General features: G+C 46.5%; 1 long non-coding RNA gene and 1 pseudogene across 2 annotated transcripts; one reads left to right on the top strand and one right to left on the bottom strand.

Moving 5' to 3' along the window:
* Positions 1–463: 463 nt before the first annotated feature.
* Positions 464–21,613, bottom strand: LOC113888639. Of its 2 annotated transcripts, XR_003510027.1 has the most exons (6): positions 20,140–21,613; positions 19,956–20,051; positions 16,793–16,957; positions 1,856–1,999; positions 1,198–1,386; positions 464–831 (listed from the first exon to the last, which is right to left on the bottom strand). It is a non-coding gene; the product is annotated as an uncharacterized LOC113888639 (long non-coding RNA). The 2 variants fall into 2 exon arrangements; XR_003510026.1 differs by having other exon boundaries at positions 19,956–21,613.
* On the top strand, positions 10,465–14,221 carry LOC113888638 (annotated as a pseudogene).
* Positions 21,614–23,605: the final 1,992 nt, after the last annotated feature.

Consider the following 23,605-nt stretch of genomic DNA (forward strand, 5'->3'; position numbering starts at 1 on the left):
GTTTTGCTCCAGAACTCTCAAGGCATTTTGGTGTGGGATAATCGGGACCCGTGGAAAGCACATGATAGCCTGATACTGTTTCTTATGTCTGCCACGGTTCAGTGATTTTCAATATCTTACTTTCCGTAACCAAAGATTGAGAATGCTCAGGAGAGAGCGTAAATATAACTACATAACTCCTTATAAATAGCATATAAGTAGAAAGTATAGTTAGATGTGAGTCTACTACTACTACTACTAAGTCGCTTCAGTCGTGTCTGACTCTATGTGACCCCATAGACGACAGCCCACCAGGCTCCCCCGTCCCTGGGATTCTCCAGGCAAGAACACTGGAGTGCGTTGCCATTTCCTTCTCCAATGCATGAAAGTGAAAAGTGAAAGTGAAGTCGCTCAGTCGTGTCCAACTCTTAGTGACCCCATGGACTGCAGCCTTCCAGGCTCCTCCATCCATGGGATTTTCCAGGCAATAGTACTGGAGTGGGGTGCCATTGCCTTCTCTGATGTGAGTCTAACTTACCTTATTATCCTAGTTCCTGTGGCTCTCAGTCCATAATGCTCAGACTACATTCCTCGGGCACCTCTACAGATTGGACAGTAGGTGGCACTTTCAGCCTGTTTGAAGCACAATTCACGGGCTTTGGCTTGTTTACTTGCTTTTAAGTTGTTTTACCACCATTGCACAGAAAACAGAGTAATTTGGTACTTAAGTGTATGAAGTCCCGATCAATGTCATGGGAGCAATTTCAGAAGAACACAAAGCCATATAACTCGATCTGCAGGAAGCATTTACAAATATCCACAGAAAAAACTTTTCCTCTCCATAGATCCAAACTGAAAAAAGAAAGTGAAAGTCACTCAGTCCTGTCCGACTCTTTGGGATCCCTTAGACTGTAGCCCGCCAGGCTCCTCTGCCCATGGAATTCTCCAGGCAAGAAGACTGGAGTGAGTTGCCATTCTCTTCTCTAGGGAACCGTCCCAACCCAAATTATCCAGTAATAAAACACTTTAGGGTTTGTGTCACAGATGCTCTTTGCTACTTTGATTCCTGGTAATGACAGAATCTCAGGTCGACCTGGGACCCGCCCTAAAGTAGTTTGTGTCCTGTAACCCTGGTCAGGCACATAGACTTTAGTTTGGTTTTCTTGTTTGGAAATAATTTGACCTAGCTGCTCACAAGCGAAAAGCAAACTACTGTACCTTAAAATGTTCCAGTAGAGTACAGTCAGGTGCTCTTGATTCTAGGAACTTCAAAGGATGTTTTTAAGCCTTGTCAGCCATCAGCTTCTCTTGATTCTGAAAGCTGGGTTTACTAGGGACTGGCAGCAGGGAAAGTGTGATGAAATCACTGCAGCGGTGTTGTGGTTCAAAGCACAGGATCTGTACAGACTAGGAACAAAGATAAAATATTCTGAAGGGGTGAATCCAGGGCATTTACTCTTATCTGAACAAAAGTTTGTTCACAGACGCATTTTATGCATCACTTGGGCTTCCCTGGTGGCTCAGAGGTTAAAGTGTCTGCCTGCAATGCGGGAGACCTGGGTTCAATCCCTGGGTCGGGAAGATCCCCTGGAGAAGGAAATGGCAACCCACTCCAGTATTCTTGCCTGGAGAATCCCATGGACGGAGGAGCCTGGTGGGCTACAGCCCACGGGGTTGCAGAGAGTCAGACACGACTGAGAGACTTCACTTTCACTTTCACTTTCAGGGAGGCCACAGGCTCCCTGGGCTCTCCAAATACCTCAGGTTAAGAGCTCCTGGCCTGGGAGTGAAAGAAAGCAAAGGCAGCCCTTCCATCTTCCCCATTCCGACCTCTGGTCCCATCACATTCCGACCTCTGGTCCCATCACATTCTGACCTCTGGTCCCATGAAAGGGACCGTGGACGCTCAGCGCGGTGTCCCAGCCGCACGGCTGCCAGAGGAGTTACAGGAGCAGACCTGCCCAATGGTGCCGCTGCTTGCTGCCTGCTGCCGGGCGTTGTGAGAAGGCCCCAAGGAGATCTAGGAAAAGCAAAGGGGAGTCCAACTCAGCAGAGCAGCCCCGAAGCACAGGGAGTTAAAGAAACAGGAAGCACGAGTCAGGTCAAGGAACGACCCCTTTCTGATGGCTGTGCTGATAACGGATGTGGCTGAAGCATCACTCTCCCTGCACACGCGGCTCTGCCTCTGCAGGCACTTCCGGTTTGCCTCACTGTGAGAGGCGGCTGCTTGTCAGAAGGCAGATCTTTTCTACCATCAATAAAATGTCTTTTCCCTGCTGTCAGCCCTGTAATCTGGCACTATATACACCTTGCTCCATTGGCTGCTAACACTTCCGTAAAAGGAGATCTAACTGTTGAGAGTTCAAAATTCCAGGGGTCTGTGGAGTCCCGCCACCAATTCACCCCCCAGAGTTATGTCAACTGATTATCCTCCTATCCATATGAAGTATATAAATATAATCTCTTGGAGTTGGTGAAGGACAGGAGGGCCTGGTGTACTGCAGTCCATGGGGTCACAAAGAGTTGGACATGACTGAGTGACTGAACAATGATAAAATATTATCTCAATTGATAAAGAATCAGGTTCAGTTTGAATCAGGTTCAGTTCAGTTCAGTCGCTCAGTCGTGTCCGACTCTTTGCGATCCCATGAATTGCCGCACGACAGGCCTCCCTGTCCATCACCAACTCCCAGAGATCACTCAGACTCACGTCCATCGAGTCAGTGATGCCATCCAGCCATCTCATCCTCTGTCGTCCCCTTCTCCTCCTGCCCCCAATCCCTCCCAGCATCAGAGTCTTTTCCAATGAGTCAACTCTTCGCATGAGGTGGCCAAAGTACTGGAGTTTCAGCTTTAGCATCAATTCTTCCAAAGAACACCCAGGACTGATCTTCTTCAGAATGGACTGCTTGGATCTCCTTGCAGTCCAAGGGACTCTCAAGAGTCTTCTCCAACACCACAGTTCAAAAGCATCAATTCTTCGGCCTTCAGCCTTCTTCACAGTCCAACTCTCACATCCATACATGACCACTGGAAAAACCGTAGCCTTGACTACACGGACCTTTGTTGGCAAAGTAATGTCTCTGCTTTTCAACATGCTATCTAGGTTGGTTATAACTTTCCTTCCAAGGAGTAAGCCTCTTTTAATTTCATGGCTGCAGTCACCATCTGCAGTCATTTTGGAGCCCCCCAAAATAAAGTCTGACACTGTTTCCACTGTTTCCCCATCTATTTCTCATGAAGTGATGGGACCAGATGCCATGATCTTCATTTTCTGAATGTTGAGCTTTAAGCCAACTTTTTCACTCTCCACTTTCACTTTCATCAAGAGGCTTTTTAGTTCCTCTTCACTTTCTGCCATAAGGGTGGTGTCATCTGCGTATCTGAGGTTACTGATATTTCTCCAGGTGAGTCAGGTAAAAATACTCATTACAGGCTTAGGATTGAAGATACTAAAGTGAGAACATGAATGAATGTAGAATTTTGGAACATCTGATTTTAAAAGTATTTGTTTATCTTTAAAGTCCAATAAGAAAATTTTACTCATGCTTATCTTGTCTGAGGAATAAACATGGAAAATACTTACTTAAAAAAAGCTACAAAATTTGAGGCTTTTAAGAAGGGAATTAAAAGAGAGTGGGTCATGAAGAGTAACTCCTTTCAGATGGAGAAGCCAAGAGGAGAAAGAAATTGATTTAAGAAAAGATCTTACTATTAGAGCTGAGGCCATCTGCCATTTAGTCAAATTTGCTTTTCTGCATGCAGGGTCACCTTATACAGACTATACAGACACACAATACAGCTACCATCTCCACTGATATGCAGAGGGGTGCCCTGGCCACCGCTTCAGACCGCCTTGTGGGCACTCAGGATGCTCAGGATGCTCAGGACTCTGTCCTGTGTGTCCCTGTGAAGTGACTCCCAGGAGGTCCATCCACTGAGACGAGTTCGTCTGTTTTCAAGCAGCCCTTTAAATCCCTGAGGCCAGCGCCCCTCTCTCACCACATAAAATGTCCCCCCGTGTGTCACTGCTCCTCATAAACATGGCTGCTGCTTTTATAATCAGTCTTCAGATATGGTCACCTGATTCTGTTATTTTTTATTATGCTGAAATCAGTCAAGTGTCGTATATCTTACTAGCATATTAATGTGTCAGATTCAGAGAAATAATTCAAGGATGAAATCAACTGATTATCCTCCTATCCATATGAAGTATATAAATATAATCTCTCAGAGTTGGTGAAGGACAGGAGGGCCTGGTGTACTGCAGTCCATGGGGTCGCAAAGAGTTGGACATGACTAAGTGACTGAACAATGATAAAATATTATCTCAATTGATAAAGAATGTACAGTGCATAGGGGAAAGTGGGAGAAAAGTATTTTGAAAACTGGATCAAGCTTAGCTAATAAAATTAGCAGTTGCAAATGCTGTTTGAGGGAAGAACATAATGAATTATGAATTAGGAAATTTTCCTCTTATGTGAAAGGAAAAAAGCAAAAGTCACAGAACATTCTCATGAGTAGATATATTTATTTATTTAGAAACTGCTTATTTTCTGTTAACCAATTTCCATTTTAAGAGCTTGTGGGGTTTCCATAATGGCTCATGGTAAAGAATCCTGCCAATGCAGGAGACATGAGTTCAATCCCTGGTCCAGGAAGATCCCACGTGCCTCAGAGGAACTAAGGCCATGCACCACAACCATCGAGCCTGTGCTCCACAGCCTGGGGGCCACAGCCACTGAGCCCACGCTCTGCCACCACTGAAGCCTGGGGGCCCTGGGGCCCATGCTCCATAACAAGAGAAGCCACTGCAACAAGAAGGCCAGGCACCACAACCAGAGTGCTCCCTGCTCACCGCAACCAGAGCACACCTGTGCAGCAGCAAGGACCCAGCACAGCCCCCACCCAAGAAAAGAGCCTGTGAAAGAACAGCTGAAGCCCACGCAGTGCTGTGCCTACCCATCCAGTGGCCTGAGCAGTGGGCGCTGCAGGCCAGCCTTCAGGGGGAACTGTGGAGTGGGCAGCAAGCTCGCCTGCCCCCCTGTGGACTAGGCCAGCACCTCAGATCCAGTAGCGTTGCACTCAGCTGCTGAAGTGACCCATTCACGGTGAAGTCCTCCTTAGTCACAGCTTGCTCAGCTGGCACCTGCTCTTCCCTTTTAATCTCTTCAGAATCTGCAGATGTAGAGATCAGGCATGACCTCCCAAGAGTGTTCACAGGAAACGGTGCCGCGCACGGGCAGAACTTCCCGAGTGAGCATCCGCCGAGTCAGACCCACCGACTGAGCTCCCTGGTTGCCAGGAATGGGTCCTTTCCAGAGTGCAGAGGAGAGTCCGTGTCACACAGACCGATGGTAAGAAGTTCATATACATGCCTCTGGGAGAGGCTAGCGGTCAGCCCAGGGTTCGTAACTACCAGGAGTCTTGGCTCCTGGAAGCTGCCTGGGTCTGGTTAGTGGAGGCTCCAGGAGCTAAGCGGCTGACCAGAGGAGCGGTGGCAGCAAACTGCAGCTCAGCTCGCTGGTTAAGGGTTCCTGGAGGACGCAGCAGGGACAGCAGCTGAGTTTTCAGTGGCAACGATGGCATGAGCTGCCTACAGAAGCTTCTCCCAGGTTCTCTTCGGATTCCTAGTGTAGACGCCGCCACTTTTCCTTCTGTAGATGTACTGCTCCATTGGGAAGTAAAGGTCGGTGCCACCTAAGTGGGCCCCTGCTGCAAGGAACGTGATGACGTCATCCTTCATTTGCCGGACATCAAGGACCGAGGATAGTGTAAAAGATTCACTTCACGTTATGACAAGAATCCAGACAGTGCCGTATGGACCACTGTCTGGGTAGCATGGGAAAAGCCTGAGAAGATATGTTAGAGAAGCCAGATAATCTGATAAAACAAACTTGACTTTCATTCAGTTTGTAGAAATAACGCTGTGAGTTTTATTTTTTAGAGGTTTAAAATTTTTTCATAGTGTCTTGGCATTTCTGAGAAACTTATAATACATGTACAAGGTTCAAGAACCTAAAAATATTTCATATTACATTGTTCTTCCTACCCCCTCCCTTCTTGTCAAGGCCCTGCTGCTTCCACAGTCAGCCACATGTTTTGTTTCTCAGGAATAGCTTCTGGAGGCTTATTTGTTTTTTCCTAAGTATTTATTTGGCTGTGCCTGTGGGACCTTTTCGATGGGAACTCTTATCTGTGGCATGTGGGTTCTAGTTTCCTGACAAGGGATTGAACTCAGGCCCCTACAATGAGAGTGCAGAGTCTTAGCCCCTGGATCATGAGAGACGTGCCAGAAAGTCATTTTATGGATACACAAGCAACTATGAATATCTATTTCTTCTTCACTCCACATGTAGTGCTAACGGTAAAGAACCCACCTCCCTATGCAGGAGACATAAGGGACTCAGATTCAATCCCTGGGTCTGGAAGATCCTCTGGAGCAGGAAATGGCAACCCACTCTGGTATCCCTGCCTGGAGAATCGCGATGGGTAGAGGAGCCCGGTGGGCTACAGTCCATAGTGTCACAAAGTGTGGGACGTGACTGAGTGACTGAGCACAACCACATATAAAACCATACATGGTTGCACACTGTGCACAATGTTCTATGGTATCTTGCTTATATTCAGCTGACAATATCTTGGGAATATTCTCTCTTGGGACACTATTTTCCACAAATCAGTCCAGTGAATAGGTGATGTACTATAATACGCTTTACTGGTCAACGTTGGAAAAACACTAATATAAAATGACATCTTGGCATCACAAAAAACAATGTAATGCATAACCTTAGCCTAATTTATTCCATTGCAGGAAAATGTATCAATTTCTAATGCAATAGGAATTTCACAAATCTAACGGATTTGTAGCCTAAAGTACTTCTAACTGAAATACAGCATCTGATAGGATGTTGCTGGTAAACTAGCACGTTGCTGGATTCCTCACCCCGTTACCCCACTGCACTGAGGAGCTATGCAATGATAATTTCTCTTTCCTTAAGACTCGACCTCTCCTCTCCCAGATTTCTCCCTGATCTGTTTTCAAAAACATTCTCCAACCTCTTCTGCCCTTGTGACTTCTCTATAATCTGCTCCTCTTCTTAGCACTGTCCTTCATTCTCACGCCCTCATTGCCTGGTCTGGTCTCTACCTGCCATCTCAACATTGCCCATCATTGCTCCACCCACTCCCCTAGAGATGGTATCAATATGGCCAGATAGATGGTTGAGTATAGAAAAGTGGTTCATGGATGATATTGAATCACTGAGCCTGGATGAGAAGGAGACATCCACAGGGGAGTCTAAGGTAGCTGGGGAAGAAGGAGAATTTAGGTTTTATCTGTGGTCTTCATTCAGGGGAAGATGCTACAGGGCCCACCAGGGAAGAGAAGTCAGAGTCAGAGGTAAATACTTGGGAGGTGGTGTCCAGAAATTCCAGCAGGAGCTCTGGAGAGAAGTGTGAGGGAGAGCGCCTGCTGTGAAGCTGCTGTGAGTGTCGGGCAGGGACACACACGGGGCAGCAGAGAAAGGAGCAGGAAGGTGATAACAGGCTTCCCAAGGGAGGGAGGGTGTCATGGTGATAGTGATGTGCACAGAGTTACACGTATCACGGAGATGAGGGAGGATGGAAAAGAGCCAGTGAGAGGGAGGGCGGATGCAACTAATACATCCTGTACGCTGTTTCCTGAGAGGCCAAGAGCAGAGGCCAAGAGAGAGGCTGAGCCAGAGCACAGGACACAATGAAGGAGACATCAAAGTTGATAAATAAAAACATAGGTGTTCAAATCAAGATTGTGTTAAAACACTCTTTTAAGGAATACAGTTGGGGTTTTAAGGAACTGCTTTTAAGGAATACAGAAATAAAATTGCAGGTGAGATGATATTAATTCTTAGATGATGATTCACAAGAATGACTCCCCTGCCTAAAGAGTGACACCATCAGAAGCAATTCTGTGCAGAGGTGAGCGGGGAGACGGCACAGCACAGTGGTGGAGACACGTGGTCGATGGAGACGCTGGGCCTTCACGGGAGGAGGGGGTTCCTGAAGACCCCATACGCCGGTGTGCTGAGAACATCGAGCAGGAGTGACTTGAGCCATTGAGAGTCACTGTACTTGAAGGGGTTTTTGTTTAAATATAATTTTATTTCTTTTTGGCTGCCCCGGGTCTTCTTTGCTGCATGCAGGCTCTCTCCACTTGCAGCGAGCAGGGCCTGTGCTCTAGTTGGGTGGTTGGGCTTCCCGCTTTGGTGGCTCCTCTTGCTGTGGAGCGCTGGGCTCTAGGATGCCTGGGCTCAGTCTTTGCGGTGTACAGACTTAATTTCTCTGTGCCATGTGGGGATCTCTGGGACCAGAGATTGAACCTGTGTCCCCTGCACCGCAAGGTAGATTCTTAACCACTGGACCACCAGGGAAGCCCCTGTACTTGAAGTTTTCATTGGAGCTACCTAAAACATGATAAAAGTGATCTCAGCAAAAGGGGGAAGGAGCAGTGAGTGTACGGCCTGCCTTCCACCAAAGAGAGCCTGCTGGGTTTGCACAGACCCCTTTCCGTTTCTGAACCACACTTGCCTCTTTCTCCACCTACAAACCACACATCTCTTAAATTCTCCAAGCAATCTTCTGGTACTTACTTCCATGGAAGTAGAATTTCTGGGCAAAAGATTCTGTGCAATCTTTCCATGTGAATATCAGAAGAAGGTGAACATTTTGTTTGAGGTTATGGTTCTGGAAATTCAGAATTAAATATGTTTCAGCTCACATTGGCCAAACGTGCTGTACCTGGCCTCAGCCTCCTGTGTTTTAGTTGGCTCACTGGTGTCATTAAGGTCCTGGGATCCCTCTAGCCCCTCAACTACTGCATCCACCTCCTATGGCATGGCAAGAAAAGGCTCTCTGGTACCATTAAGGTCCCTGTTGATTGCAGATCCTGTGATCTTGCTGGTGCCTTGACTTACTGCAGCTTCCTAAGTCCTTACCTAAGATTTGTTGGCATAAAGTTCAACCAGGAAAAATAGAAAACAAAACCTGTTTTAGTGTGTCTCTTGATATTTGGTTTTGTTTTTACATTTGCAAGGGCAAAACAGAGAAAATGAAGCAAAAGGTACTTTCAAACATATATGGTTAACTGATTTAGAATTACTGATTCAAAGAGTGTCTGTAAAAATAAAATGTGACTTCCACTCCCAGCTTTAAGAGGAACAGTATCTGAACTTCCTCACCTGGCACTGGTAATTAGAAAGCTGAACAAAATACTGGAAACAACTGCTTCCTAGAGTGAAGATGGATACACAAACCCATCTGAAGACTCCTGGCTGTCTGCCTTCAGGCAATTTCCATGCTGCAGGTACAGGGAGGGGAACCCAGATGCAGCCCAGCAAAGCCTTGATGTGAGAACACAGGTGAGCCAGGGAGGTGCAGAAGGTGATATGTGCAGGGCAGGGCATCGAAAAGAGAGAGCTACTCAGACAGAAAGAATGATCCCAAGTGCCTAATGAGCCCACTGAGTCTCTGTCATCTGATCACACACAGGTGAAATTCCACAAGGTTGGGCAGGAACAACTTTTGAGGAAAGAATTATTAGTGGAGACCTATGCATTGAGTGGGACTGGATGCCATGATCTTAGTTTTCTGAATGTTGAGCTTTAAGCCAACTTTTTCACTCTCCTCTTTCACTTTCATCAAGAGGCTCTTTAGTTCCTCTTCACTTTCTGCCATAAGGGTGGTGTCATCTGAATATCCGAGGTTATTGATATTTCTCCTGGCAATCTTGATTCCAGCTTGTGCTTCTTCCAGCCCAGCATTTCTCATGATGTACTCTGCATATAAATTAAATAAGCAGGGTGACAATATACAGCCTTGATGTACTCCTTTTCCTATTTGCAACCAGTCTGTTGTTCCATGTCCAGTTTTAACTGTTGCTTCCTACAGGTTTCTCAAGAGGCAGGTCAGGTGGTCTGGTATTCCCATCTCTTTCAGAATTTTCCACAGTTTGTTGTGATCCACACAGTCAAAGGCTTTGGCATAGTCAATAAAGCAGAAATAGATGTTTTTTCTGGAACTCTCTTGCTTTTTTGATGATCCAGAAGATGTTGGCAATTTGATCTCTGGTTCTTCTGCCTTTTCTAAAATCACCTCAAATATCTGGAAGTTCAAGGTTCACATATTGCTGAAGCGTGGCTTGGAGAATTTTGAACATTGCTTTACTAGTGTGTGAGATGTGTACAATTGTGTGGTAGTTTGAACATTCTTTGGCATTGCCTTTCTTAGGGATTGGAATGAGAACTGACCTTTTCCAGTCCTGTGGCCACTGCTGAGTTTTCCAAATTTGCTGACATATTGGTGCAGCACTTTCACAGCATCATCTTTCAGGATTTGAAATAGCTCAACAAATAGATGGGGAAACAGTGGAAACAGTGGCTGACCTTATTTTGGGGGGTTCCCAAATCACTGCAGATGGTGATTGCAGCCACGAAATTAAAAGATGCTTACTCCTTGGAAGGAAAGTATGACCAATCTAGACAGCATATTAAAAAGCAGAGACAGTCCCACCCCCCTTCCTGCCCAGGGCGTGGAGCTCGGGCCAGGTGAGGGCTGGGGTGGTTGGTTACCGCCTTTTGCACCGGCGGCGGCGAGGAGGAGGAGGGGGGGTGGGTGGGCGCTCTTTCTTTTTTTTTTCCTTCGGAGAGGTTTTAGCACAGGTTTTCCCCTCGTTCTCACGGCCGCCCCACCTCGCCGCCTCCCGACCCCCCTTCTCCCCCTCCCCACCCATCGTCATGACGGCGTCTCCGGATTACTTGGTGGTGCTCTTCGGAATCACGGCTGGGGCCACCGGGGCCAAGCTGGGCTCGGACGAGAAGGAGCTGATCCTGCTCTTATGGAAAGTCGTGGATCTGGCCAACAAGAAGGTGGGACAGTTGCACGAAGTACTAGTTAGACCGGATCACTTGGACCTGACGGAGGACTGCAAAGAAGAAACGAAGCTCGACGCCGAGAGCCTGTCCTCGGCGCCGCAGCTGGACCAAGCGCTCCGACAGTTTAACCAGTCAGTGAGCAATGAACTGAATATTGGGGTAGGAACCTCCTTCTGTCTCTGTACCGACGGGCAGCTTCATGTCAGGCAAATTCTGCATCCTGAGGCTTCTAAGAAGAATGTATTATTGCCTGAATGCTTCTATTCCTTTTTTGATCTTCGAAAAGAATTCAAGAAGTGTTGCCCTGGTTCACCTGATATTGATAAAGTGGATGTTGCAGCAATGACAGAGTGTTTAAATTTTGAGAAGAATAGTTCAGCCTCCCGGTATGGAGCATCTCAAGTTGAAGATATGGGAAATATAATCTTAGCAATGATTTCAGACCCTTATAATCACAGGTTTTCAGATCCAGAGAGAGTAAATTACAAATTTGAAAGTGGCACTTGCAGCAAGATGGAACTTATTGATGACAACACAGTAGTCAGGGCACGAGGTTTACCATGGCAGTCTTCGGATCAAGATATTGCAAGATTCTTCAAAGGACTCCATATTGCCAAGGGCGGTGCAGCACTTTGTCTGAATGCCCAGGGTCGGAGGAACGGAGAAGCCCTGGTTAGGTTTGTGAGCGAGGAGCACAGAGACCTAGCTCTGCAGAGACACAAGCACCACATGGGAGCCGGTACATCGAGGTTTACAAAGCAACAGGTGAAGATTTTCTTAAAATTGCTGGTGGTACAGCCAATGAGGTGGCCCAGTTTCTCTCCAAGGAAAACCAAGTCATTGTCCGCATGCGGGGGCTCCCCTTCACCGCCACGGCTGATGAAGTGGTGGCCTTCTTTGGACAGCATTGCCCCATCACTGGGGGGAAGGAAGGCATCCTCTTTGTTACCTACCCGGATGGTAGGCCCACAGGGGATGCTTTTGTCCTCTTTGCTTGCGAGGAATACGCACAGAACGCACTGAGGAAGCATAAAGACTTGTTGGGTAAAAGATACATCGAACTCTTCAGGAGCACAGCAGCTGAAGTTCAGCAGGTGCTGAATCGATTCTCCTCGGCTCCTCTCATTCCACTTCCAACCCCTCCCATTATTCCAGTACTACCTCAGCAGTTTGTGCCCCCTACAAACATTAGAGACTGTATACGCCTTCGAGGTCTTCCCTATGCAGCCACAATTGAGGATATCCTTGACTTCCTGGGGGAGTTTTCCACCGATATCCGAACTCATGGGGTCCACATGGTATTGAACCATCAGGGCCGCCCATCAGGAGATGCCTTTATCCAGATGAAGTCTGCGGACAGAGCATTTATGGCTGCACAGAAGTGTCATTAAAAAAACCATGAAGGACAGATATGTTGAAGTCTTTCAGTGTTCAGCTGAGGAGATGAACTTTGTGTTAATGGGGGGCACTTTAAATCGAAATGGCTTATCCCCACCGCCATGTAAGTTACCATGCCTGTCCCCTCCCTCCTACACATTTCCAGCTCCCGCAGCAGTTATTCCTACTGAAGCTGCCATTTACCAGCCCTCAGTGCTCCTGAACCCACGAGCGCTGCAGCCCTCCACAGCGTACTACCCCGAGGGCACCCAGCTCTTCATGAACTACACAGCGTACTACCCCAGCCCCCCAGGTTCGCCCAATAGTCTTGGCTACTTCCCTACAGCTGCTAATCTTAGTGGTGTCCCTCCACAGCCTGGCACGGTGGTCAGAATGCAGGGCCTGGCCTACAATACTGGAGTTAAGGAAATTCTTAACTTCTTCCAAGGTTACCAGTGTTTGAAAGATGTATGGGAATCCTGAAACCTTCAGACATAAGACAACTTCCAGCAACTTCAGGAGAAGTTTGTCTACACTCAGGCTGCAGTATTTTCAGCAAACATCATTGGACGGTGGGCGAATGCCCTATCTTTTGGTGGAATGAAAAATTTGAGCCAGTGAAGCCAAATTTTCATTGCAAGCAGCATGCTTGGCTCCTTGCTCACTGCAAACAGGCATTTAAAATGTGAATTTGAAATCGGGTGTCTCCACTACTACCAGCTAATATGGCATCATAGGTGTTTCCTAAGTTTTAAGTCTTGGGGGAAAAAATACTCCACTGACATCTACCATCTCCACCAGGAACTCTTTTATGGAAGCTCCATTTTTGTGTGTTCCCACTCTTCTTCCCATCTTCTGCACAATCATGTGCTCTTCTGAAATAAGAATAAGGTCTTGGAGTATGTAAGTCCCAGACTTACAGCAAGAAATGGCTCTTGGCCATCACAATGTCTTACAGTTAAAAGCCACCAAAAACTATTTTTAAAACATCTTGGAAAAGTGAGAAGAAATGGCACACCCATCACAAAACATACATAGTTTAAAAGTTGCATTTTTTTTCTCAGTGGGTATCAGTTGTAAATAAAAATGAACTAGGGGCCAAAATATAAAACCAAAAATGAAGCAGCTATGTGTAGTTATTAATTTCTAGTTTTAACTGTAACTGAATACTGTGGCTTCGTATGTATTATTTTATACTGTACTTTTCCCGTTATTGATGCTTCGGACTTTAATAAGAAATTCCATAGTTTTTAATATCACAAATGAGAATATTTGAACAATGTATTCTAGAAAGCAATATACTAACTGAAGTGAATGCTTGTATATAATAAGATAGCCTTAATCCTTTTTCTCTAATGCCTTAACTGTCGAATAATTAAAACTTTTAAAAAGCCTAGGGTTATAGTCAGCATGCTAGACTGAGAGGTGAACACTGATGTGATGAGAACAGGTGCTGCTGTCGGTGTGTGGCACTGTGGCTTAGCTGTGTTTATGCTCCAGAAGTGCAATATTAGACACTAGCTACGTAGTACTGCTGCCTCGTGTAACTCCAAAGAGAAAAACCGAATTTGATTAACCAAGTGCACATGTTCCTTTAAGTTCCTCTTAATGTCCTTAGCTTGAATGCAATGCCATACAGATTTATGTGGCTGCTATTTTTATTTACTTTGCATTATTTTGATTAATACCTTAAATGGAAAGCCAAACAGTCCCTCTTCACTGACCAGTAATGTCCATTTAACTGCAGTAGGAAAAATAAGAAAAACCATGTTGTGTGAAAATTGGGGATAACTGGCACTTAAGATCATAAAAATAGTTCTTTATACTTGGCTGCCTTAAGATGCTGTTTGCCCAGAGCTCTGAAAGACTTTAAGATAGGCAGGAATACTACAATACTACTGAATTTTTGTAGAATTGTTACATTTGATAATAAAACTTGCCTGTTTAATCTCAAAAAAAAAATAAAAATAAAAAGCAGAGACAGTACTTTGCCAACAAAAGTCCTTCTAGTTAAAGCTATGGTTTTTCCAGTAGTCATGTATGGATGTGAGAGTTGGACTATACAGAGAGCTTAGCACAAAAGAATTGATGCTTTTGAACTGTGGTGTTGGAGAAGATTCTTGAGAGTCCCTTGGACTGCAAGGAGATCCAACCAGTCCATCCGAAAGGAGATCAGTCCTTGGTGTTCATTGGAAGGACTGATGTTGAAGCTGAAACTCCAATATTTTGGCCACCTGATGTGAAGAGCTGACTCATTTGAAAAGCCCCTGATGCTGGGAGAGATTGAGGGCAGGAGGAGAAGGGGATGACAGAGGATGAGATGGTTGGATGGCATCACCAACTCAATGGTCATGAATTTGAGCAAGTTCCGGGAGTCAGCGGTGGACAGAGAGGCCTGGCGTGCTGCAGTCCGTGGGGTCACAAAGAGTCAGACACGACTGAGCGACTGAACTGAACTGAGTTTGTATTTGGGCCAGGCCTTTTGCAGGGCTAAAATTTCCAGTTTCTGAGAATGTAGCCAAGGGGTGAGTCTGAGAGAGGCGCTCGGGATGTACCAGAGCTCACTCTTAGACTATCTGCCATAGAATGGGGTACTGAGAGTCAGCGGCTGACAGAAAGGCGTCCCTTTTGTCCCAGTGATCTCCCCGTGTGACTAATGCATGAAAATGGCCGACCGACCCAACAGTCACGCCTGACAGTGAGAGGTGACCCCTAAGAACCGTGCAGCTAGGGCACCTGTGACCTGGGCAGAGATAGATTTCATACTTTTCACAAGTGCACGGGGAACATTCTCCAAAATTGACCATATGTTAGGCCAGAAAATAAGTCAACTCTAAATAGACTCAAATCATACAAAGGAACTTTTTCCTGTCACAAAGCAATGAAACGAAAAATCAATAGTAGAAGGAAAAGTGGGTAAATCCACAAGTATGTGAAGATTAAACACGCTCTTAAATAACCAGTAAGCTAAAAAATAATTAAAAAAGGAACTTAGAAAATACCTGGAGACAAATCAAACTATAAACAGAACATACCAGCACGTATGGGATTCTGCAAAAACATCACCAACAATGAAATGTAAAGCTGTGAATGCATACATTAGAAAGAAAGCTCAATAAGCAACCTATCTTTACCCTAGGCAGAAAAGGGAGAGCAGACCAAACTCAAAGCTGGAAGAAGGAGTGAAAATAGTAAAGATTAGCTCTCAAATAAATATTCAGAAGAGGAAAACCAAAGAAATCAATTTTAAACAAAAGTTACTTCAAATAGGTCAACAAAAGTAACAAATCTTTAGCTATATTGACTAAGAAAAAAGACAACTAAAATCAGTAACAAAGAGGAAACGTAACTGCTGATAAGACAAAACAGAACAGTAAGGGAGAGCTCTGAGCAGCTGAGCACTGTGAGATGGGATAGTCTGGAGAAATTCTGTTATTTCAGTCTCAGTCTGTGATATTCTATTCTGGCAACCCTAGCAAACTAGCATAGCTTTATCCTCTTTCTTGCAAATAAAAGTTATGAAAATGATGCCAAAACTCACAAAGTATATAAAGTATCCAAAAGGAGGAAAAAAGAAAAGGACGAACTACCTAGGGTGTTGAGAAAAATCTTTTTGTTTCTTACCACAGTTAAAATAAAATGTCAAAACCACTAGAAAAAACTCATGAATAGACATTTTAGAGAAGCCAACAACAACCATGGTAAAATAACCAGAAAGTCATTCAGTTGGTAAAAACAGTAAAATAATATAGTAAAATAAAAAGAGTAAAATGCATTTTATTCTTTGGAGGTTTTTAAAAATTCAATTTACTGAAAATCCCAAAGAGGTTATAATACAGGCACATGATTCAAGATACTGAAAATACACTTTGCCTTAATCTGTGCCTCCCGTCATTTAGCCTGTGTGTCCAGGGCCATCTGCCTCCACAGGTAGTATTTTGTTTCTTATGGATCCTTCTAGAGTTCCTTATAAGCAAACATGAAAATATATTTCTCCTTCATGCCCTAATTCAAAACATACATAGTGGTATATTAAGCATGGTGTTTTGTACATGTTGCTTTTATTTATTTGACAATGCCTTGGAAATTGTCCTCTATCAGGACATAATTTCCTGCAGAGCTGTGCACTGAATGGATGATGTACTATTTAATACACTTTGCCCATCCACAGTGGGATGAACACTGATATGTAGCACTCTGTTTATATTACGAACAAGGCTGCAATGGAGAACTGTGACCTGTGCTATTCTGCTGCTAGCAAATGTGTAGGATATATTTCCAAAGGATTTGTAACCTGGAATATTTGTAACAGAAAGAGCATTTGATAAGATGCTACCAGTAAGATCCTTCTGAGCCAGCAATGAGCCTTTGTCTTTGAACTGCAACTTCTCCATCACACCACTCCCCCACCTGTGTTTAAAACTGCTTTCCAACGTTTTCTAACCTTGAGAAACCCTCTACAGTCTGTTCTATCATCAGCACTGCCCTTTATTCTTGGTGCATTTACAACATCACCAGGTACGTACCTGTTGTCTCCACTCTTCTCTGGGTCCATCACTGCTCAACTCACTCCATTAGAGCTGGAGCCAACGTGGCCAGATAACTCCTTGAGTGTAGAGAAATGGGTCATGGATGATCTGAACCAGGGAGCCTGGTGCCCAGGAGAGAGGGAGGGTCTGTAAGGGGTGTAACTGCAGAGAAGGAAAGGTATATTAGGTTTTATCCATGGTAATTATTCAGGTGAAGATTCTACAGAGCCCAGACATGGGAGCAGGAGTCTCGGTTGGAGATACATAGTTGGGAATTTGTCCCCAAATATCACAGCTAAAATGGGAGGCGGGGACTCCAAAGGGAACAGCATGTGAGTGAGTCTGCTGTGAACCTGCTGTGAGTGCCAGGGAGAGACACACACGGGCAAGGATGCAGCAGAGAGGCAGGAAAGCAGCAGCAGGCATTCCAAAAGGAAGGGAGAGCGTCATGGCAATAAGGACGTGTCACAGAAGCATGTGCCACAGAAGGGTGGCGGTAAATGGAAAAGGGATCAGAAGTCATTCATAAGTCCTGGCAAGTTGTTTCATGAGAGACTAAGGGCAAAATCAGACCATAGTATACAATGAAAGACAGATAAAATTTGGCAGGTAAAACCCACTCATGTTCAAATTGAGATTTTGTTTAAATGCTCTTTTAAGGAACATAGAAATACAATCTCAGATGGGAGGACGATGACGTTTAGGTGATGGCTGACAGAATGACTCCCTGCCTAAAAAGAGATCCCTCCCTCCCGCCGGCAACAGTTCTGTGCAGCGTCGGGCAGAGAGCCCATGACACCAGTGGGCAGATGTAATAGGAGACACGTGTGGAGAAGGGTGGTGACTGCAGGTCTTCAGGAAAGAGGGGGTTCCTGCAGACTACATGTGCCAGTGTGCAGATAACATCAAGGGGGAGCTATTTGGAACACTTAACCTGAAAAAAAGTACTTAAACTGAATTTTAAATTGGCACCATGTAAAGTGCAATGGCTTCCCTGGTGGTTCGGGTCGTAAAGAATCTGCCTGCAATGCCAGAGGCACGGGTTTGATCCTTGGGTCAGGAAGATCCCCTGGAGAAGAAAATGGCAACCCACTCCAGTATTCTTGCCTGGAGAATTCCATGCACAGAGAAGCCTGGCAGGCTACAGTCCATGGGAAAGCATGGGAGGAATAATCCCAGCAACGTGAGGAAGTGTGCTGTGTGCTGGGTAGCCACCTTTTCACCTGGACAAAGCCTGCCAGGTTTGGTTTAACCCTTTTTGTCTCAGAACTTTTCTTGTATTTTAGTGTCTTTCTCTTTTATAATTAAAAGTCACATTCCTTAACCTTTCCAAGCAGTTTTCCCGGTGGCTTTCTCCCTTGGAAGTAGGACTTCTAGGCATGGGTTCTATGTATCTTTTCTACATAAACTTTATGAAAATCCCAACTTTTTTTTTTTTTGAGGCAACAGTTCTGCAAACTGTAGAAATAAATTCATTTTGGTTCATACTGGCCAAACTACTGGCCAAGACTACAAAAATTGCTCTTCAGTCTCCTGAGTTTAAAATAGGCTCTCTGGTACCATCAAGGTTCCTGCTGATCTCAGATCCTATGATCTTGCTGGTGCCTTGACTTACTGCATGCACTCTGTCTGACTGCCAGGGACCTGTGTCATCCATCTGTGTGGGGACGGGGCATCAGTGTTCTGTATTTATGTGAGAAGTGTTCAGAGCAGGATCAAATCCTGGGATCAGGGACTGGCAGCACTGAGCTAGCACTGACTCCGCCCCTCTTCTCCCCGCCCCTCCTCCCCCAGCCTCTCCTTCCCTTCACCACGTTTGCACTCACTCATGTCAACTCAGCCCCCATGTGTTTCCACCCTCCAAGTTGGTGCCCATCTCAGGGCCCTTGTCCCTGCTCTTCCCTCTCCTAGAATGCCGTTGTCCTAGAGCTTAAAGTGGCTGCTGTTTTCTGCTCATCTGGATGGCAGCTCAGATATTAACCTCTCGGATGGGCATTCTTGGACCAGCCTGTCTAATGCTGGTGTTTCCCCTTTACCATCCCTCGTGACCCTGATGTTTTCCATCAAGTGTTGTTTTTAGTCACTAAGTCATGTCTGGCTCTTGTGACCCCAGGGACTGCAGCCTGCCAGGGTCCTCTATCCCTGGGATTTCCCAGGCAGGAATACTGGAGTGGGTTGCCATTTTCTTTTCCAGGGGATTTTCCTGACCCAGAGATTGAACGCATGTCTCCTGCTTGGCAGGTGGATTCTTTACCACTGTGTCACCTGGAAAGCTCAGTTTTTTCTTTATAATGCTAATCAAAACATTTTCCCCAATTAAAAATTTTATTTATAAGAGTCTGCATACTCCAGAAAGTCACATGAAGTCAGGGTCCCTATCTGTTCACTTATTAATGTGCCTCCAGTGATTACAATTCTCAGTTGATAAGTATTTATTGAGTAACGAATGTAAGAGCCTTAAAGTCCCTTTAATTCAAATTCATGGATTAGAAATGAGATGGGAGCTGCCAAGTGTCACACAGGTGGTCACCTCAAGCCAATCCAGAGACAGTGAACTGCACACTTTAGAGCAGAATGAACTGCTAGGGGCTGAAAAAGAAGATGGACACTGGGATTTGGGAGAAAAAATAATTCTCCACAATATAAGCCGTGGGAAAATTTAGTGTGACTTATTACACTAACAGGTCTTATGAAAACAGAGCAAAAATTGCCACAGTGACTTGATAGTACCTGAAGGATTCAAACTCAGAGACTCTAAGACCTTACCCAGGATTTATTGGCATAAAGTTCTTCTAGGGGGTGGGAAAAACCATTTAAGTGTGTCTCCTGATAGTTCATTTTATTTTAACATGTTCATGAGCAAAACAAAGAATATGAAACGAAAGACACCTTCAAGCATGTGTGGTTAGGTGATTTTAAATTATTGATGCAAAAGTATAATTTTCTCTTAAAATAAAATGTGATTTCTGCTTCCAAATAAATACAAAGAGTGTCTGGACTCTCTCACCAGTATTAACTGGCAATTAGAAAGCTGAGCAAAATACATGAAATGAACCCTGAGTCAGAATGCTTGGCCAGAGACAACCCGGAAACCAACCCCATCACCGTAAAACCTGAGACTGCAGGTCACATGGCAGAGAAGTCCCCTGGGCTTCCTCACCCTGCTGCTGTCCTCCTGGGTGCCCCTTCCAATCAAGTCTCTTGCCTTGTCAGCACGTGTGAGCCCACTCTAGGGCCCTGGAAAGGGTTCCGCTTCCTGCAATGATAAGAGGAACAGCGTCTAGACTTCCTCACCTACCACTGGGAATTAGAAAGCTGAACAAAATAGGAAACGGTTCTCAGACCCTGAACAGCAGGCAGTGTTAGGGTTCCAGGACTAGGTTCCTCGAGTGAAGGTGAGCACACACATCAACCTGATGACTCCGCAGCTCTCTGCCTTCAGGGGGTTTTCACGCTGCAGCTGCAGGCAGAGGAGCCATAAACATTCTGGCAAAAATCTGAATTGAGAACACTGGTGAGCTGGGAGGCCAGGGAGGCTATAGTCTGTGTGGCAGAGCATCAAAGAGGAGGGAGCTACCCAGAGAAAAAGTTCCACCACTGCTTAATGATTCCTTTGAGTCTTTATCGAATATCAATCTGAGGACACACAGGCGAGATTCCATAATGAATAAAAACACAAAAACATAAAATATTGGTCTCACAAGCAAAAAAAAACACAATTCCTTCCACATTAATTTTTTTCAAAGTATGGCAATTAAATGAAGGCTAGTGCGCAGTACACACATACATAAATGGATATGTTTCTAGGAAGCAATTTTTAAAGATGTCAATAAATCTCTTGTCATTCCAATTTTAGAATTCTACTAAAAAAGTGAAAAAAGTAATGTGGAAATATGTCTTTGCATACAAAAGGCATTCGAATAGCTTTAGTGTTCTTTCTTAAAATTTTTTTTAATTGGTGGAAAATTGTTTTACCATTTTATGTTGGTTTCTGCCATACAACCATGCAAATTAGCCGTAATTATTTATATGTATGTATATCACTTGCTTCTTGAGCCTCTCTCCCTCCTTGAATAGCTTTAGTTTTGGAATGGAAAAGTTATAAGGATCCCTACATGTAATGTCTAAATAGTAAGGAGATCGTTAACAATGTCACACATGTTCCTGACTCAATATTATGCTTCTATTACCATGTCTATGAAGATTTTAAAATACAGATCAGTAGGTAAATTTAGCAGCTACTATTTGCATTGCAAGGGGTCAGCCAGCACCACTTGCGTTAGGCTGAGACTAGGAGTACGCATAGGAGCGGTAGCAAAACAGGAAGGCAGGTCCTGCTCAGAGCTTGTCATGTAAGAAAGCTGGAAGGAGGCTAATGGGACGAGGGGCACTCATGGGATTGCTTAGAGGAACCTGTTCCCACTGATTTGTTTCTAACTGGAAAGGATACAGAAGGAAACAGTCACTGACCCAGACCGGGCCTTGAGGCCTATTGCAGCGGAGTTTGGGGGTGTGGATTACCGGAATGGTTGCTGCGGGGTATGGCCTCGTGGGTTGTAGAGTTCCCTCTGCTTTGAAACAAATATTTAGACATACTGAAACTCCTCTTTGGTCATCTTCAACTGAGCAGCTGGTTTGTGGATAAACTTTATAATTACAGACAACGGTAATAATTACAGTAACGTCGAGTAACAACGATAATAGTAATTTCCATTATTACAGATTTCAGTACTTCCATCTACTAAAACCTCCTCCTGCTGCTGCTCCTAAGTCGCTTCAGTTGTGTCCGACTCTGTGCGACCCCATAGATGGCAGCCCACCAGGCTCCCCCGTCCCCGGGATTCTCCAGGCAAGAACACTGGAATGGGTTGCCATTTCCTTCTCCAACGCATGAAAATGAAAAGTGAAAGTGCAGTCAGTCGTGTCCGACCCTTAGAGAACCCTGAACTGCAGCCTACCAGTCTCCTTCGCCCATGGGATTTTCCAGACAAGAGTATTGAAGTGGGTTGGTATTATCTTCTCTCTACTAAAACCCACTATAGGAAATTTCAAAGTACCAAAGTTGTCTGGCCATCTGGTCGACCTGTCGGCGGCCCAGCTACAACCGAACAGCATGAACGCCACCGGGACAAATCCGGATCGCAGTGGGGAGAAGGCACAGCATCACCACTCCGCACTCGTTCCCTCCGAGTACGCCGCAGGTCATTTCTCGCTCCCGCGTCTTCCCTTTCACGCGTGTTCAGAGGCTCTTTTGAGACTAAAGATGCGCCAGGCTCGCGTCTCCCCGAGACCCTCACGGGACGGCCCCGGACGCTTTCTGTGTCTCAAACATTTGGCGCTTCTGACCGCCGAGCCCAGGCAGGACTGGAGCCGCGCATTGGGCGACCTCCTTGCTCGCCTGATGTGACCCTCGGTGAGGGGACACGTGTGTGGGGGGTCCACACAGCCGCCGAGGCCGCAAGGGGAACAGAAGGGACCATAGGCCATCCCCACGAAGACGCAGCCCACCCTGCGGACGATCACAGAGCTTGGAGAAACGACAGTGGCTGTCGTGGAGCAGTTACCCCGCTTCCGGCCCTGGTGCGGACCTGAACTCCAGGTCATGAGGCCCCGGGCACGGGGACTGTGGTGCCGCGGGGATGGCCGGGCGCTCCGTCCAGCGCCACCTTGTCCCGCGCGTTCGGCCCGTCCCCACTCCAGGGGAGGAAGGCCGGGATCCAGGGACGGCTGGCGGGAACCCAGCGCCGTCCCCCGACTGAGACGCACGACCACTCCCAGCCGAAACCGGAAAACTGGACAATGTGGCCTCAGGACACCGCTCGGGGCACGGTCACTCTCATTCGCGAGCTATAGCCCAAGCGCTGACCATGGGCAGAGGAAACGTCCCGACCGCCCTCCCGCTCCTAGAGACACGGCCCGTTCTCACCACGCAAGCCTGCACGTTCGAGTCAAGCGGGAGCAGGGCGCGTCCAGGCCCGAAGACGGGGCCCCGGCGCGCAGGGCAACGAGCTCTACGTGCACGGACTCTGGCGGGCTGGCCAAGCCCCGTAGCCTAGAGCGGGGGTACTGCGGAAACGGTGATCCAGGAGCCTGGTCGTTGAGACACAGGCGCTCTGGCGCTGAAGACCCTCTTCCTGCCCGCTCCGAGGCCCCAACGATGGAGGGGCTCGGGGAGATGCTGGTCGACCCGAGCGAGCACCCACCTCACCGTCAGAGCGCGGCGCCACCCGAAACCCTGCGGATCCAATCTTCAGCAGAAGCAGGCGTGCCCAGGTCTCCGCAGCACCGGGTTTATTACCGCTTGTGATGCCGGCCTCTGGAGCTCTTTGCCGGATTTGCTGGCTGAATCGCAGCCCTTTTGAAGGTCGCCGAAGGAAAGGAACGCTCTGAAAGCTGCCGCCAGGGGCGCCCGACAACCAGTACGAGCGTCCTCGGGACGAGGCGCCGTCGCCGGCAGGCCGCAGCGGCACCGACCGCCCTAAGGCCCGAGCTCGCCCGGGGCCTCTGCCTCGGAGGGGGCTCCCCGCTTGGGACAGCGCGACGCGGCGTCGCGGAGCGGCCCAGGCGGCAGACGAGGGCGGGCGGAGAGCGGAAGGCCGCGGCGGAGAGGCCCTCCCCGCGAGACTGCAGGGCCGCAGGCCAACCCGAGCAAGGGAGATTCTGCAGGGGGCTGGGCTGTGTGAACTGTGAGCTGGAACAGTGAAAGTAAAACAGAAAGAAAAAAATCACGGAAGACATTTTATTCTGTAATTTCAGAGTTGAGATGTTACTCAAGTATAAAAATACAAGTCTCAGAAGCCATAAAGGTAA

This window comes from Bos indicus x Bos taurus, unplaced genomic scaffold, assembly GCF_003369695.1.
Source record: "Bos indicus x Bos taurus breed Angus x Brahman F1 hybrid unplaced genomic scaffold, Bos_hybrid_MaternalHap_v2.0 tig00000424_arrow_arrow_42359540_42516313, whole genome shotgun sequence".
In the NCBI taxonomy this organism is placed as follows: domain Eukaryota; kingdom Metazoa; phylum Chordata; class Mammalia; order Artiodactyla; family Bovidae; genus Bos; species Bos indicus x Bos taurus.